Source organism: Oryctolagus cuniculus (genome assembly GCF_964237555.1).
Source record: "Oryctolagus cuniculus chromosome 17 unlocalized genomic scaffold, mOryCun1.1 SUPER_17_unloc_1, whole genome shotgun sequence".
NCBI classification, from domain to species: Eukaryota; Metazoa; Chordata; class Mammalia; order Lagomorpha; family Leporidae; genus Oryctolagus; species Oryctolagus cuniculus.
This window is the reverse complement of record NW_027208202.1, coordinates 2,292,183-2,308,469: the sequence shown is the minus strand read 5'-3', so window position 1 is coordinate 2,308,469 and position 16,287 is coordinate 2,292,183. Positions and strand designations below refer to the sequence as shown.

The following is a 16,287-nucleotide window of genomic DNA, read 5'->3' as shown; positions in this document are numbered from 1 at the left end:
CCACTTATTTATTACTATGTTTGTGCTGAGAGGGTTATTTTTCCCCCAACAGAATGATGTTTCCTGTCTGCTGCCAGGACAGCCAGCAATTCCTGTTGTGACAGCAGGGCTCTTCAGAGAAAGCCACTTGGGCCCAACCGAGGCTGGGTGGGGCTTTTTCGGTCAAGCTGGTTCAGAGGAAGGTCAGGCTTAGCCAGAATCTGCAGGAGCTGCCTTAGCCGGGTGTGTCAGAACATCCAAGGAAGCTTCTGAGAAGTGGGAGGAATGAGGACTGTGCAGTCATCCGGGGCCAGGACCTGTCATTCAGACAGCTGGAAAATCAGATCATCGAGAGAGGCCTGCCTTGATTTCCCGACCTCACTGAAGCCAGGGTCTCACCAGAGGGCAGTCAGGGAAGGACGCTGCCTCACAAAGCTGAGTGCCTCTCCCAAAAGCCTGGGTCCCCAAGCCAGCTCTGGGCCAGAGGCTGTGGTGCAGATGGGAGAAGCTCACACCCAGAGCCTTGTGAAAATACAGAATGGCACCCAGCCCCCACCCAACCCTGTTTTGGTGAAAGTCACCTGTAGCCTCTCGGCCAGTGTCCCCAGACACATCCTGTCCCTGTAGCTTCCTCTGGGCTGGCACCCCTATCCCTGTGCTCCCAGCTCTGTGCAGCCACAGCCCCCAGGGGGACAGACAGGAGCAGAGACAGCATCTCTGCTCAGTCCCCAGCTGCTCTGCTTACCTCTGGGGTCTGCCTGGAGCACATGACCTCCTACTGCCAGATGTGGCTTGTGTGCACACTGTTGAATCTGAAGCTCCCTCTGCCACTTGCAGAATGAATAGCAGTGGGGGGTATGTGTGGAGAGCTGCTGTTTAAACCTTACTTCTGGGGCTGGCACCGTGGCGTAGCAGGTAAAGCTGCCGCCTACAGTGCTGGCACCCCATATGGGTGCCTGTGTGAGACCAGCTGCTCCTCTTCCAATCCAGCTCTCTGCTGTGGCCTGGGAAAGCAATAGAAGATGGCCCAAGTCCTTGGGCACCTGCACTCATGTGGGACACCCAGAGGAAGCTCCTGGCTTCTGGTTCTGGATCTGCCCAGCTCCAAGCATTGCAGTCATTTGGGGAGTAAACCAAAAGATGGAAGACGTCTCTCTCGGGCTGCACCTCTATCTGTTTTTTATTTTTTTATTTATTTTATTTATTTTTTGACAGGCAGAGTGGACAGTGAGAGAGAGACAGAGAGAAAGGTCTTCCTTTGCCATTGGTTCACCCTCCAATGGCCGTCGCAGCTGGCACGCTGCGGCTGGCGCACCGCGCTGATCCGATGGCAGGAGCCAGGTATTTATGCTGGTCTCCCATGGGGTGCAGGGCCCAAGCACTTGGGCCATCCTCCACCACTCCCTGGCCACAGCAGAGAGCTGGCCTGGAAGAGGGGCAACCGGGACAGAATCTGGTGCCCCGACTGGGACTAGAACCCGGTGTGCCGGCGCCGCAAGGCGGAGGATTGGCCTAGTGAGCCACAGCGCCGGCTCTGTTTTTTAAATAACTGTAACTCTGTTTTTCCAATAAATAAAACAAATCTTTTTGAAAAACCTTAGTCCTCTCTAAGCCTTTGGAGGTGACCCTTTCTACGTAGTATAACTTGGTTACAGCCAGGGCCTCTGTTTCCACCCACACTGTCACAGAGGCCCCACCCCTTCCTTCAGGCCCCTGCAGATACCCTGGCTCCATGGGCAGCCTCTTCCACCACTGGGAGACATCAGTCACCTCCCTCCCTAATGCAGGCCTGGAGGAGAGGGGAGATGACTGGGTGTGAGGGAGTGAGGCTCCCTGGAGCAGAACATCAGGAAATTGAAACCAAGAACTTAGAAGGTGACAGGAAAGAGGGCCACCTGTTAAGACTGGACAGAATCTACCAAGACAGCAACAGAGCAGCTTAAGAACCCAACCTTTCACTCCCCTTCCTCCTGTCATTGCTGACCAGAGGCTGCAGTAAAGGGACCCAAGAAGGTGCCTGCCTGTTGCTCCCTCTCTGGGCTCATTCCTCACACAGCCACCTGGATCAGTCTTCTTAAGGGAGTAACGGTAACACAGACTTGTCTAAGCCAAATCCAGCCTTGCATGGTGGGCTGTGGGTCTCCCCCGCCTCACAGACAGAACCAGGTAAGTCCATGGAGCCACTCTCCCCAGTCTGCTGTGGCACACAGCTCTGCCTTCTTCCACAAGGTCTCCCAAGCTGCAGGGCATGGCTACCCAGAACCACATCCGTGTGCAGGGTTGCATCAGCAGGGGATAGCCAGAAGAAGCCTGCTTTCTGAGGCTGACATTCTTGTTACCTGACCAAGCCCTCAGATGACCAAGGACAGGTCTGTTCTCATCTCTGGGCAATACAGTGTCACAACCCATCTTGGCCCCCTTTTCTCTACCTTTCTTGCATTGTCCACCAACTCAATTGTCTGAGCACTCAGAGAGTTCCCTAAGCGTGCAGTGTGACCTGCCTGGCTCATTTTGGGTTTAGCAGATTATGGTTAGGCCTGAGGTCAGTGAGCAGCTGTTCCTGGGTCAGTGTGGCCCTGGGCAGCAGATATGCAGCCAGCACCTCATCTGACCTGCAGTGAGAAAACATGAGAGGCTGTGCACAGATGCACAGCTAGGGGACAGCTGCACACACCTGCTCCTCTGCTGTCAGTGAAACCTTCCCCACTGCTCTTGGAATCAACCGTAGTGCCCCCAAGACCCCTGATGGTCCCTGAGTTTTCTCCAGGTGGTGTTATTGGGGAGACAGCAACAATCAGTCTTAATCAGCCCAGTTACCTGCAGTACTGCTGCCTGGGTGACCTCTCAGAGCCCTGACAGAGAGATGAGATCGAGGGGTTTGGGGTTCTACCCCCAAGCATGGTGAGACCCATCTCTTGCTGGGAGAATGAAGTCACTGACATCTCTGATCCTTGCTTTCCCCATATGTGCAGGAAGCCTGGGAGTGTATCCTTCTGCAGGACTCCCATTGGTTTCCATGAGGTAGTCCCATCTGCTAATCACTCTGATTCTAGACTCATCCTGACAAGCACTTGGTGAGTTTAGCTATAAACAGAAGCCCTCAGAACTGCCTGTCAATGTGGTTCCCAAGTTGTGTGCAGACTCCCCAGGAGCCTGAACTCCATCTCAGGTCAGTACTACTCCACGTTCACCTGCCTGTCCAGGAAACTGTCCCACAGTGCTAATGCTTGTGGTTAGAAGACTATGTTCATAGCACTGAAACAGAGAAAACTCCCCTCCCTCTCTGCTCCACATCTTCCTGAAACCAGCATCACCAGGCCCTGGCCACCCAGAACCTAGTCCTCAGTGGTCCCGTCCACATTGGCAAATGTTCATTCATTTTTAGATCTCACAAAAAGAAGAGTTAGGGTTTGCATTGACAACCCATGCTATGGCTGGTCTGCAGAGATGGAGACAGTGGGCAGTGGGAAAAGAAATGTGATGGCTGGGGGGTGGATCGAGACCCTGGGGAATTCCCAGTGAGGGGGTATGGGTACTGTGTTGACCCTCCCAACCCTGTGGTCACACTCAGTGTGCAACACAGGACCCTTTCCAATGCTCTCCATCACCAAACCAGAATCCAGGGCTCTAGGTTTTCTGTTTAATATGTAGACTTCACCAACTTCCTAGTCCAATACATGCCTGGCCATTCACTGCCAGCTCCAAGGCCAGTGATCCACAGAGATGGCAGCCAGCCTGTGGAGGAGGGACATGCTGGTCATGTGTCAGGCAGCCAGGGAGAGTGTCACACTCAATGTGCTGGGAGAGGGACCATGTGCTTTCCCCAGCAAGGATGAGCCTGGAGCAGAGTTCCTTCATACTCTGCAGGATGCAGGCAGCAGGGCCTATGCCTCCTGCCCCTGGTGGACATGCAGAGGTGCTCCTAGGAACAACTCTGCCCCTCCATGTGACTGCTCTTCCAAGGTGCCCCTCTCCAAGCCCAACCAGGGAGCAGGCAGAGCTGCGAGGCCCCCTCCAGAGCCCAGCCAGCTCCTTCCTGATGTTGAGAGTTTGCAACAGAGTGAAATTGTCCTTGCAGGGACCCTGATCTGCTTTTGCCTTCCATCCTGGAGAAGCCAGCTGGAATACAGACCCTGACAGCCATGTGGCAAGGGTGCTCTCGGCTCTTGGCTGAAGCTGGGCATGGTTTGTGGAAAGTGTCTTCAAGCCACACAGGACCCATGAAGATCTGGGCAGTGGGAAGGCAGAGCAGAGAAGCATGGTTTCTGTGACCAGCTCTCCCCCACTGACAAACACACCTCCTCCAGGCAGTCCACCATAACTCTCTTTCCCTTCTTCTTGCTGTTGCCATACACAAGTGAGACCAAGTCTTGCTGAGCCCTTGGACCTGGATAAGGTGCAGGTTCATGCCCATGGTGAGGGGTGGGATCTGAGAGGGGTCCAGAGTGGCTTCTCGTAGCCAAGGAGTCCCCAGCCAGTTTCAGGTCTGAAGACAGCACTGCTCAGGTTTGCAGTGGGCCCCACCTGGTGCTGGAGCCTGGGGACCTTCCTCACATCTCCCCATCACCCATAAAGCAGGAGTGCCCAGGACCCAGAGACAGGAGGCAGCCCTGTGCCCTCAGCTTACACTCAGGTCTCAGGCCAATGGCCTGCCTTAGCACAGGTGTGCAGAGTACCTGAGAGCCTTCAGGTAAAGGTGAAGGGGTGGGAGTCCCTGAGGCCAGTGGTGGCTGGGCTGCATGACAGTGGGCTCATCAGAGAGGATTGTTGATGATCTGACAATTTTGAGAGCCAGTTGAGAATTACAGCCATTTTTGAAATTGAATCTAAAGTTATATTTAAATGTTTATATATCTATTGTGAGAAAAAGTTAATATATATTCAGAAAACTTCTTGCTACTGATTTTGTTGCCTTCTGCTGATGCACCCTTTGGGGTCCTCATGAGAGGCCTGTGTGGTAGCCAAGGCACCATGGGTCCACATGAGCTGCAGGTCAGGCCGTGGCCACCCTGGGCAGTAGCTCAGCATCCACCAGACCCTTTATAAGCCCTGAGCAGTACTAGGCCTCCAGACACCTAGAGCTGGACCTCTGGGATTAGGCATCCTGGGTGTGGGGTTGCCACAGCCTGTGAGCCAGAGGGAGAGCAGATGTTGCTGACTCAGTATGCAGTCAACTGTCAGTCCATAGGGGCCTTCTCACTGCCCTTGTGCCCACAGGCCAGGGAAGGACAGAAAGGAAACCAGATTTACAAGGGGCAGCAATAGAGGTAAAGAAGAAAAACTGAGAGGTGTGTAGAAGACTGTGGGAAATTTCATTTAAAGAAAAAGGGCATGGCTAATAGTGTCCATTAGACTGACAAGACATGAATTCTTTAGTAAGTTTGAGATGCAGCTATTTCATAGCATGTGTTAGTGGGTTGGGGAGGGCTTGATTGCAATATGATGGTGACTCAAAGATGTGTGAGCGATGTGTGTATAGAGATGTCTTCTGTAGGTGACTCATTTTTTTACATAATGATAAAGGTTACTAATTCACCAAAAGTTCATAACTATTCCAAACATTATGTAGCTAATAATAGAGCTTCAAATTACATGAAGCAAAAAAGATCTAATAGAAATTTAAGAAGAAATTTAAGAAGAAATAGTTAAACCATGATCATAGTTGGAAATTTCAACATCCCACTCTCAAATTGATTAAAAACTGGACAAAGTAAAAGTGGATATGGAAGACTTGAATGACATGATTAACAATTTGACCTGATACAGGACTCTTTACCCAATAAAAGGTAAATTATTTCAATTATTTCTTGAAAAGTAGACATGAAAAAAGGGAAATTAAATTATATAGTAGTCAGAGGTGCTGAGAACAGGCATAAAACATCCACCATAAGGACAGCACTAAATACAAACAAATCAGTTAATAATCCATATAGCTAAAATGAACAGAATGCACAAACAACAGTTTACATATAAGTTGATATTTTTCTTCAATTTTTATATAAGGGGAACCAATTTCATGCATTTCACATATATTCAATTTTAAGAGCATGATGTTACTTCCTACCCTACCATTTTTCCCTCACTCCCAGCTTCCCTCCTCTGTATTATTTTTCTTTTAAATTTTCACAATGGCATAATTTAAATTTATTTTGTAATCACAAGCTTAACGTTTCATTAAATAAAGGATTCAATAAGTACTAAGTAGAAAAACAATTGCTCTTCAGGAGTATAGATTAGGGCTATAAAAATAATTGAATCTCAGATTAACAAATATGCACCAATGAATTACTTTTTGTACTCTGTATATTAGTTACTACAGATCAGGGAAACATGATATTTGTGTTTTATGAACTTCTTTATTTCACTAAGCATAATGGTCTTGTATTGCATCATTTTTGTTGCAAAAGAAAAGATTTTATTATTTTCAATGGATGAGTGGTATTCCATCACCTATACATACAATTTCTTTATCCAGTCGTCAGTTGATTGATATCTGGGGTTAATTCCACATCTTATCTATTTTGAGCTGAGCTGGAATAAACATGAGGGGTACAGAAAACTTTCATATGTTGATTCATTTCCAGTGGGTAAATTCCTGGGAGTGGGATAAGTGGGTCATATGCTAGATCTATTTTCAGTTTTCTGAGGATTCCTCTTTCTTCCATAATGGTTATGCAAGTTTACATTCCTATCAAAAGTGCATCAGGGTAACTTTCCCCCACATCTTCACCAGCATTTGTTATTTTTTACACTTAAAATAGACATATCTGTTATGCTAAAGATAATATTTTCATTTTCCCCAAACACTAAAATAGCACACAATGTAAGTTGATATATGCACTAAAAACCCTGTCTAAATGGTTGATTTTAATCTCACTTCTTGAGTCCTTAAAAACTGACACTTTCCTTTTTTCAAAAGATTTATTTATTTATTTCAGGGTCAGAGTTACATAGAGGGAGAGGCAGAGAGAACCGGGACTCGAACCGGCCCCTACTTGGATGCCAGTGCCGCAGGTGGAGCCTTAACCCACTACACCACAGCGCTGACCCCTTACACTGCTCTTAAATGACCTTTATTAAAGTTATCCACGAACAACCAAAGGAAAAGCCTTAGAGAGCTGTGCCTGTGGGATTTGCAGGAGGGCGGAGCTCAGTGTATCCTGGGCCAGATGGGAAAAGGAGTGGGGTTCCACTTTCCTTTAGTGCAGCTGTGTGTGGAATGAGAAGGTCATGCCAAGGTGGCCACTGGCAAGCGAGCCTCAGTTACTCAGGAATGGCTTTGAAATCCACCTGGCAATGGAAACTGCCTGGCAACAGGCTGTGATTGGATGGATTTGAAACTGCCTGGCAACAGGCTGTGATTGGATGGGTTTGAAACTGCCTGGCAACAGGCTGTGATTGGATGGGTTTGGAAACTGCCTGGCAACAGGCTGTGATTGGTTGGGGCATAGACCGCCCCTTGACCAGATTGGCTGGTCTTGGCTATATAAGATGTTGTACCAACTGAAATAAACGAGTCTGCGGGCTGCTTGCCTCAAGCCTGCTTTCACCCGACTCCCGGGGTCTATGTGGTGACTCCACGCCTCTTGCCCCCACCACGCTCCTCCTCTCAGAAACGAATCCACTGCAACATTGTTGAGAAATCAACTGCAGCACAGCTGAACTGCAGGAACTTCAAGGGCCAGGCTCCCGGTCACAGAGCAGCAGCTGGCCAGGCCGGGGGTGGGTGGGGATGGCATGGGGTTCCTGCCCTGACCCACCATTGCCTACCACCTGTTGTTCACTGAGGGCTACAGCCCAGCCCCGAAGCCACAGTCCACCTTGCTAACCTACTGTGCCCACGCACTATGGAGTTTGCAGTGGTACACGGCCCTGGCCTGGATGGTGGGCTGCGGCCACCGGGGCCTCCGTCAGGACTGCCCCAGCCTCTATCCTGTTCTGGCACTTGTGGCCTTTGGGCCACCACACTCTCTCCAGCCCTTTCCTACCAGGCTGCCTCGGGTGCTGAGAGCCCACACCTGCAGCAGGTGGCGGCGCTATAGCCAGGACAAGGCCCTGTGTCCTGCGGTGCCCTGGGACCCCACCACCAGTGCACGCCCTGGGTGGCATGGACGCTGAACTCATGCACTGGAGGTGTTGATGTCACTGGAGCCGGAGCTCCGGCTGCACCTTGTGCATGAAGTGCCCAACTCTTCCTGGGCAGAAGGAGTTCAACAGCTTCTGGGAGCTGGGTGAGGCTCCGCCTGCTGGCTGGGTAAGCTGCTGAGTGTGGCTGGTCCTCCCATGCCAAGGGAAGGCAGGGCAGGCCCCGATGCCCAATGGACTTGGAGCTGTGGCGGGCTGCTCCTGCCCTCCATGCGGTGCCCCTGCAGACGGCAGTGCAGACCACGTCTCAGAATTGTGCCACCGCAGTCTATGCAGGAGTCTGCACCAGCTCTCTGGCTCGCCCCTCTCCCCACATTCCAGGACTCTCCCCACATTCCAGAACTCTGACTCTTGTGCTTCTTCCCCTGCAACCCTCTGCTGGATCCGGTCCCCAGAGCCCTCTTCCAAGGAGTGCGCACCCTCTCAGGGGGAGGACTCAGCCCTGAAGGGTGCAGCAATGCCCCGCAATGACCAGGAAACCAAAATAAACTGCGTCACTTTACTAACTAAATCAATCAATCAATCATCCTTAGTGTAAAAGATGCCAGAATTCCAGGGGCCAGCGCTGTGGCATAGTGAGTAAAGATGCCCAAATTCCGAGGTTGGGAGATATTTCTGTAAGGGAACCCGGATTTGTTTCTCAGCACTACACCGTGTTCAGTGGACTCAAGCTGTTTTTATTTGTGGCTGCATGGCAGGAGTTCCCAGCTGGAGGTGATGACCCTGAAATTAAGCTTAATATTGCAGCTCCCGCTGAAGAGTCACTTTTCAAACTGCATAGCCCTGAAGGACAGGGTGCTGAGTAAGGAGAACAAACTTCGCTGTGGACCAAATCAATTCCAGCCAATGCAGAAATGGTTATGGCCTATCCTGCACTAAGCAAGACTTAAAGTCCAGTGGGGCTCACTCAACAAATACCCATATCTGCACGGTGACAAGACACGGTCTTGGGGACATTGGCCCTTTAGGACAAGTGCTGGAGATAGACAGCTCAGGTGACACTTTTCTGTCCTTAGTGGCTGCTGCATTCACAGGAGGCTGACTGGTCAAGCCCTGAGTAGTTTTCCACAAATGAACATCTTTCAAGCACAACCGAAAACATGCTCAGAAATCTCCTTCAGCATCAGCAGGCTTTGTGTGGGTTTAACCCAGACTTTACTTGGTCTGCTCACAGAAACCATGGCAGGGACCTGCTGTTTGCATGCACATTTAACACAGAAGTGATTCTGAAACAGCTGTGTTTATTGTTATGCTTGTATATTAACTATGACATAATGGACTTGCTATTTCAAGAGGCAACAGACTGGGGAATCCTCGTGTCATTGCAGACCATCTGAGGTAATTTTTGCATTGGAAACCTTTTGTAGGCCTCTCATAAGCAGCCCAGGCTCTCAGAAGGTGAATGCCACACTGTGGACAGTGGGCAAGGCGGGCACTGCCCTTCTGGGTCAGAACCTTCATCCCTCAACAAAAGCACTTGCTGGTTACCATTCCTGAGGGTTCTGGATGGTGAGGCATTCCTGACCCCCAGGGCTGTCTGTCGGGGCACAGTCCTCTGTGGTTGTCTGTTGCCCTGGACACTCTGGCCAGTCAGTCCCACACCAGGATTTCCTTTGGGGTAAGGTGAAACCTCATGGTGGTTGTTCTTTGCATTTTTCTGATGCCTAGTGATTTTGAGCATCTTAAGCCTGTAGGCCATTTGTATGTCACCCTTTGAAAAATGTCTGTTCATATCCTTATTCCCTAACTAGATTATTTGTTTTGTTGTTGATTTTTTGAGCTCCTTATATATGCTGGATATTAGCCTTTTATCAGATGTATAGTTTGTGAATATTTTTTCCAAGTCTGTTGGTTGCCTCTTTATTTTGTTGAGCATTTCCTTTCTGTGCATAAGCTTCTTAGCTTGATGTGACCCCATTTGTGTATTTTTGCCATTATTGCCTATGCTTCCAGGGTCTTGTTCAAGATGTCTTTTCCTATGTGAATGTCTTTCAGTGTTTTCCCCAACCTTTCCTCTGGTAATTTGATGGCATCAGGTCTTAGATTTAGATCCTTGTTCCATTGTGAGTTGACTTTTGTATAAGATGTAAGTTAAGGTTTTTTTTTTTTTTATATTTCTGCATGCAGAGATCCAATTACCCCAACACCCAAAGACACTCCCAGGAGTGATTTTTAGTTTGTTAAAGTTTACTTGATTGTAGATGTGTGAATTAATTTCTGGAGTTACTAGTATGTTCCATTTGTCCACATGTCTATTCTTGTGGTAGTACCAAGCTGTTTTGATTATAACTGCCCTGAATATGTAATATGTCTTGAAATCTGGTATTGTGATGACTCCAGCTTCATTTTTATTATTTAGGATTGCTTTAGCTATTCAAGGTCTCTTGTGATCCATATGAGTTTTAGGGTCATTTGTTTGAAAGCTGAGAATAACTTTTGTGAAACTTTGATTGAGATTACATTGAATCTGTAAATTGATTTGGATTATAAATTGCTTTTAATGAGGAAAAATGTCAAATGTGAATAATGCTGTCATACAGAACCTTTCTAAATAAAATTTACCCATGGAAAAAAACCTTGCTTAGTTGAGGACCAAGACATAAAGTTTTCATTAAGGGTTTGTTGCAGCAGTGCTCATCTGAGAAGAGAAGTGGAATGAAGGGAAATTTTGGTGATGGTCCCTTTTATGAGTTATCTTGATTGGTTCCAATCTCCAGTTATTCAGTAAAACACTAATGTAGGCTGCTATGATGGTCTTCTGTAGATATGATCAAAGTCCATAATCAATTGACTTTAAGTAAGGGGGATTACCCCAGATGAACTTGGTGGGGCTGACTCAGTTATAAGGCCCTAAGGTTAAACTGAGTCTCCCCTGAAGAAGCAGACACTCCTCAGGTGGGAAGCAGTTCTCACATGTGCCTGGGAGTTCTGTCTCCCCTTCTTGATAACCCATCCTGTAGATGCAGTCAGAATTCTCATCCACACTCCAACATCTGATAACATTTTCAGTTAGACACAATCTTTTTCTTTTTTGAATCTGGTTGGGCTGTGCATAAAACAGTGCCTTTGCTGTTTTTGAAATATCTCTTGGTCAAGTTGATTACTTCTTCAGGCAACACCTTGTTTATCAGCATTGCTGTCAGCGGCTTGTGTGAAGAGGGATAATCCTGGAGCTCTCAGCTCTAGGTCAGAACTGGCAACTTCAAGAATCTGCAAAATCTTGAGTGATTTGTCCTATCAGAGTAGTTCATGGAGCCATGCCCAAGATGGCTAACATGGGTGGCCCTGGGCCTCATGAGCAGGCCAATCCTGGGTCTGAAGTTCATCCCTGCCTTGGATTAGCCTCTGCTTCTGGTCAATCAATAGATAGTCCTCATCTTGGTCCTGATCCACAACTTCTCAGGTCTTTCTTCAGTGAATTTATTATCATTCTTTGACATTTTCCAGATAACTTTACTCAGTGCATAGAAACCAATAACTCCAAGGGTCACACTGCTCCAGTGTAAGTCGCATCATTGATCAGGCCTTTATAAAGTGATAGATTCCAATTGTTCCTCCAAGGGAGGTCAGTGGGACCTGGCGCTGGCATCGAGATGCCATTTAAGGGCTGGCACTGGAGATGCTCACTTCCGCCTGCCCTTCTCCTCCTGGCTGTGTCAGAGTGAGGCTGACTAGGGGAGAACTGGGCACCCCCTCTGCCCTAGCTGTGGCGGCAGATTCCTGGCTCTGGCAGGAGGAATGACAGCGATGTGTTTGCCTGAGGCTATCCAGCCCGGCACTCCGCCCTTCCCCCTGACTCTTAAATGGCATCTCTATGCCCCAGCATCATCCTGCAAGTCCCTCTGCCAGGAGGGAAGATGGTTGCAGGGAGCTGGCAGGACGAGCTGGCCCAGCAGTCCAAGGAGGGCTCTGCCCGGATGCAGGAAATGCTCCCGGCCCTCCTGGGCTTTCTGTGCACCTAACTGGGCCTTGACCTGGGCCTGGAGCAGAAGCGGTACCTGGACTGGGTGATCCTGGTGGTGCATGGGAGCGCTCGGGCTGCTGCTGCTCTTCCTGCTAGGCTAAGGCTGGGCTGCGGCTTGTGCTGGCGCCCGCAAGAAATGGAGGAGCCCGCCGCTCAAAAGGGAGTTGGCGGCCTCGCCAGCCTCAGCCCTGACGACCTAGCCTTGCTGAAGAACCTCAAAAACGAGGGGCGCAAGAAGAAGAACCGGAAGAAACTGCCCGAGAAGCCCAGACCAAATGGACGGACCATTGAAGTGGCTGAGGGTGAAGTTGTTCGAACTCCTCGAAGTAGAACAGCAAAACAGCCACGAGAGAGAGACAAGAAAGCAAAGTCAGTGCTGAAGTAGTGCAAAACAGTCCTCGCCATGATGGAAAGGAAGTTGATGAAGGAGCCTGGGAAACTAAAATTAGTCAGAGAGAAACGACAGCAGCGTAAATGTGATAAAATGTTGACTGATTCTGGTTCATTGGATTCAACTGTCCCTGGGATAGAAAATATCATCACAGTTCCCACCAAGCAACTTGCAACTGCATCATTTCCTGTTGGTTCCAAGAAGGATAAAGCTGATTCTCATCTAGATGTTCAAGTTAGCAACTTTAAGTCTGGAAAAGGAGATTCCACACTTCAGGTTTCTTCAGGATTAAATGAAAGCCTCACTGTCAATGGAGTAAGCTGGAATGAAAAAATTGATAAAGCCCTCCTCACAGATCAGTGCAAGTGAGGAGAAGTGGAAAGCTATTTCACCTACTACTGCAGGCAAGAGGAAAACTGAGCCATCTGCTTGGAGTCAGGACACTGGAGATGCTACTGCAAATGGAAAAGACTGGGGAAGGAATTGGAGTGACCGCTCAATATTTTCTGACATTGATGGTCTGTCTTCTGCAGATCCCGGCTCTGATTGGAATGCACCAGCAGGAGAATGGGGGATCTGGGTAGATGAAGAAAGAGCTTCACTTCTGAAGTCTCAAGAACCAATTCCTGATGATCACAAGATTTCAGATGATGATAAAGAAAAGGGAGAGGGAGCTCTTCCAAGTGGAAAAAGAAAAAGATGAAAAAGAAAAAGAAGCAGCAAGGTGGAAGATAACTCTTGCACAGGACACAGAAGAATTAGAAAAGGAAATTAGAGAAGAGCTTCCAGTGAATACCTCTAAATCCCATCCAAAACATGACAAGGTTTTTTCCTCGAAGACTGTAAGCACTAGTGATCCACCTGAAGTACTTGTCAAAACAGTCACCCCATCAAGACGCTTCCACCTGCGGTTGCTACCGAGTCATCGGTTAGCTTATCAAAAGATGATTCTGACAAGAACTCTTCCCAAGTGCCAGACAGATAAATCCAAGTCAAATATGAAGCAAAGTAGTGTGCCTCCTGCCCAGACCAAGTCTGGAACCAAGAAATATCCCAAACAAATAAAAAAGAAGAAAAAAGCCAGATGGGAAAACTGAGTGTTTTTTCTTTCCCTGTATTGGACATGTGTTTGCAAACACTGTCTTGAAAATTATGCTGTTTATGCAATAATTTGTGGATATGTACAGAGTTTTATATAAACTTAAACCAATTTTTAAAACAAAACTGAACTCAACCACCATAAAAATGGAATCAAAGAAAGTTAATTTATGAAATTAAGAGATCAGAAAACTATTCTACGTACAGTGCTGGAAGAGACTTGGGAAAGTCTTTTCATTGAATGAGAATTATTTTAATTTAAGACTATTATCCTGGCTTTACAACAGTGCCCTGTTTACAACAGATGGTGCCCTATCTCATCTGCAGCTGAGGAATAATGGATTCTGATTAGAGAAAGGATTGTCTTCAAGTTAGCAGGCAACTCCTGGGATCTTATGCACAAACTTGCACCATTTGGATCTATTTTATGTTTAAATCAAAGTACTTTGTTTAAATGCGTAATCTGACATATCTTTACATATTTGTTGGTAGCAATTTGTATTAAAAGAATCACAAGTACAAATACAAAGTCATTTATCATTTATTTAACTAAACTGTCATGGTTTAGTCTACAATTTTTAAAACGTTCTTAATTCAGACATTGAAAATGTAGTTAATACTTGTATGGCTTATGAAGTTATTTCTGATAGCCTTGCATTACTTGAATCGTTCAAAATACAGTATATTTGAAATTAATAAAGGAAAACTATTGTATTTCTTTTATATACATTTAAAGTTCAGACTCACATGCTCTTGTTTATGCCTTGAAAACTTTCAGGTAAAATTCAGCTCACATTTTCCTTTCCCAAGCAATTCCTTTTCTTACAGCATCAACTCTTAGTTGCTAGTAATTTTTTACTTTAAATTTGAAATCATTCACACACATGTTCAGCCATGTACACTGTAAATGATTTAATGGTTTAAATTATTTACACTGTGAATAGCCTTTACCAAAAGTGATTGACAAGGACCATAATTAACACCACTTAGTGACTTGTGAGAAAGAAAAAAGTCATGTTTTATTTGATGTGATTGGCTAATCTGTTTTTATGTGGCACCAAGAATGAACTTGTTTAACAGCTGTAAACAATGCTACTGATCTGTCCTTCCAGCATTGTCTTTGTAGTTTGATGGTATTGCCTTGTCAGACTAGGAAAGCTAAAGAAAGAGAATGGTTTTAGTTTCGCTGAAGACTGACCTTATTAATGGACAGCTTTCCTAAACAAGGATTAACTTTTATCAGGTGTTAGCATTTGTTTCAGGAACATGCCAGTTGTTTATATGTCAGAAGTTTTGTTTAATTTTATGGTATTTCTAAATCGATTTGCTTAAATAAATTCAACAAATAGAAAAAAATAATGTGAAAGATTTCTCAGAAGCCTTGCAAAGCTGTTGGTCTGACATTCCATGCCTCGGTTTGTAATTTTTTTTTTTTAACAAAGAACACTGTTCTGAAGTTATTTCGTGTTGACTACAGTAACAACCTATTTCTTCTCAAATTCTCCAATACTGACACATCACCATGTATCTTGATAACTGGTATAGAGAGGTATTAGCATGGTGACCTTACAGATTTAAATAAAATAAATTTAAAATAAAATAAGTTTAAATTTATTTGGCTGGAGGCCATATACTACCATGCCAGGAATTCCACTACCAAAGGGTCACCACTCTAGTCTCAAGTACTTGGAGAAGTTTCCTCTTGATTTTCATTGCCTTGTCATCTAATCCAGTGTTTTTAAAACCAGATGTGTAGGTGTTTGATTAAAAAAAAAAACCTGACAGCTACATGAATGCTGGATTTTATTTAAAAACAGTCATTCAGACATTCACCAATTAAATAGTCTAGGTCAACAATGCCTAGAACTATGTGAAATGCTAGGGTTCCAGCCATGAGTGTTCTAAACTTTCATTTGGAACATAATAATTGAAAAATCTAACACCCACATATGATTATATCTCAAATCTCTTTACATACTGTGTTTTCTATTTGTTGTCCAGAGCATCTAGGTCTTTGACAGCTTTGTGGCAGACCTCACAATACAGCTACTTCCACTATCTGGACATAAAAGGGAACTGCTGTAAAAGCACTGCTTTTAGAAGCAATGTGGTTCTGATATATCATTTCAAAAATTCAAGCTCTTTCTCCCTTTGTCATTAAAATTGTGCATGCCAGCCATCAAGGAAATAAAAATAAAAATCACAATGAGGTTTCACCTCTCCCCAGTTAAAATCAATCTCACATATAAATCAAAAACCAATAATGCTAGTGAGGATATGGAGAAAAAGGTACTATTATTGACTGTTGGTGGGAAGGCAAACTAATTTAGCCATTGTGGAAGACAGTATGGAGATTCCTCAGAAAGCTGAAAATAGATATACTATATGACAGCCATCCAATCCTGGGAATTTATGCAAATGAAATAAAATAAGCATATAAATGTGTTATCTTTACCTCCATATTTATTGCAGCTCAAGTCACCATAGCAAAGATGAGGAATCAACCCAGATGTCCAACATCAATGACTAAATACACACACACACACACACACACACACTATGGAATACTACTCAGCTGTAAAAAATTGATGCAACTGGAAACCATTGTACTTAGTAAAATAAGCTAGTCTCAAGAAGATGAATATCATATGTATTCCCTAATCTGTGGAAGATCAAACAGTACCAAAAACATAATGTATTTTAGCAAAAT

General features: G+C 46.0%; 1 pseudogene; it reads left to right on the top strand.

Annotated features, from left to right (window-relative positions):
* The window catches only part of LOC138847838 (protein LYRIC pseudogene), a 408,551-nt pseudogene extending 393,572 nt beyond the window's left edge, over window positions 1–14,979 (top strand).
* Window positions 14,980–16,287: the final 1,308 nt, after the last annotated feature.